This window comes from Arachis ipaensis, chromosome B03 (assembly GCF_000816755.2).
Source record: "Arachis ipaensis cultivar K30076 chromosome B03, Araip1.1, whole genome shotgun sequence".
Taxonomy (NCBI): Eukaryota; Viridiplantae; Streptophyta; class Magnoliopsida; order Fabales; family Fabaceae; genus Arachis; species Arachis ipaensis.
The window spans coordinates 1,124,806-1,127,071 of record NC_029787.2 but is presented as its reverse complement, the minus strand read 5'-3'; positions in this window follow the sequence as shown (position 1 = coordinate 1,127,071).

Genomic DNA, 2,266 nt, shown 5'->3' with positions numbered 1-2,266 from the left:
TATATTATTTAAATTATTTTTATTAAAAATAACTTATTCAATATGTATATACATACACACAACATAAATATTCTAAAAAATTTTATTCTTACTATTGTAGATTTTATTGAAAAACTATATGCATTAGGAGAAGAAAAGAATAAGTAAATGTCAAAGAAAAATCCACAAAAAAAAATACGAAAAATAAAGATTTTATGCTACAATATAAAAATTATTACAAATTCAAATTATAAAAAATTCCATCAAATTTCATCAAATTATACTTATCATAAAAAAATCTATCAAAATATAGATTACTAACTTAATAATTATTACAGATCCAAAATTAAATTAAAGGTTTCATATCAAAGTATTACAATAATTTTTGGAGCACCGCTAAGGAGACAATGAGATATGTATACAATGTATACAATGGGCTGTTTGTTAGGCCCAATTAATATTAATAGAAAGAATTAATCAATTAATAACCCTAATCATATTTTAGCTGTTTATTTTAACATACCACCTAATTTCTTATATTCACAGTTTTTCCCCAAATCAATCAACCCCTTTGTTTTGCCGTTTTCCCTCCCCCCACACCCAAACCCTTGCTATTTCTGAACATTGCAGTAACGTGACAAAACCCAAACCCTCTCAATCCTTGATCACACACAATCCCTGTTGCAACAAAGGAAGGTCATCCATCAACCCATCAATCCTCACAATTGGTATCAATAACGGCGCCGTCTAAGTCCTGATCATCCCGCCGTCTCTTCAACGGAGCAGCTGGGCGCGACGCCGGCCATCGGGAACGCCCTCAAGGAGCCGTCACCCACGAAACGTACAGCAGCCAACTTCTTCTCGCGTGGGCGCTTTCATCTCCTACCATCGGAAGAAACCCCCACCTGCTCGTCAACGTACAGATCACCGGAACCTCAAAGAACATGTGTATGAAACGTGACGTATTCTAGTTGACCATTGTTGAAAATGGGTTGATATTTGTTGGATGGTTACTTTAACAGTATGTTGGATGGTCACTTTAATAGTATTTTGGATGTTCACTTTAAATTTGCAAGTAGCAATTTATAAACATCTAACTCTTATATAAATAAGCATCCATGGTGAACAATTCATCGAACTATTCTCACCTTATTAGGCTGCTGACCGTCGGCAACAAAATGTTCGGGAGCTTCTTCCGGTGGTTTCAATGGAACCATTCTCACCTTATGATGCGGTGTCGCTAGAAGGAGCCACACGCTGGGAGAAGGGCGTTCACCAATGAGGACCTCAACGTCTCCGGGAGCGACTTCCGGTGAACACGAGCCAGTGAGAAAAAGAGATAGTAACGTCGGTGAGAGGGGTTGCGTTGTTGGTTGTGTCGGCGACGCCGTTCAAAGAGAATAGGTCATGGTTTGTGTTTTGGTTTTACTGAATCCTAATTTTTTGAACCATTCAAACTAACAAATCTTCATAATTAATGATTATAATTCAGTATTAATTTCAATTAAACCTCCGGTACCCAAAATTTAATTTTAATTTCAATTAAACCCCATTGTATACATTGTATAATAATAGCATTGGTTACTCATACTTTTCCTAATTTTTGTGCTATTTGATAGAAAAACAAAAAAATTATTGGACACAACTACCTTAAATCTACTCCAAGACAGCAATGGCACTGAAATATCATTCCAATTGAAAAATTTATACAATCTTATCCTTATATTTGAAGTCAAAATAAATTATTTTAACTTTAAAGAAGGTTCTTAACAATACATTATCATTAAGACATTTATCCCAACAAAAAATACCAAAACTCAACTCACATTACAACAAATAAAACAGGTAATACTACAAAAATTTTATTTATTCAAAACATCATTTATATTACTCATTTATATTTTTCATTGATTATAGGAACCGACTTCACCAACATTAATATTATCAAACCTAAATGACATACCAATCAAGAGATTAAGGAGAAAAAAAATAAGTAAATGAATCCAAGATCTACATATTCCGATAAAAAATATAGATACAAAGATGGAATAAAAAAGATAATAAAAAATGCATACAAGTCAACAGTTCAAAAAGAATATGTTTTCACAAAAACATATGATAGAAAAAAAAAATCAACTCTAACAACAACCAAAAATAAAAAAACAAACAAACACCACATAAAAAAACTAAGTCTATAAACTAAAATAAATGTGAAAATAAAATCAACAAATGAAGTTGTAGTTTTATATATCTTTGATATAAAAAAATTTTGTATTACAAAATATTT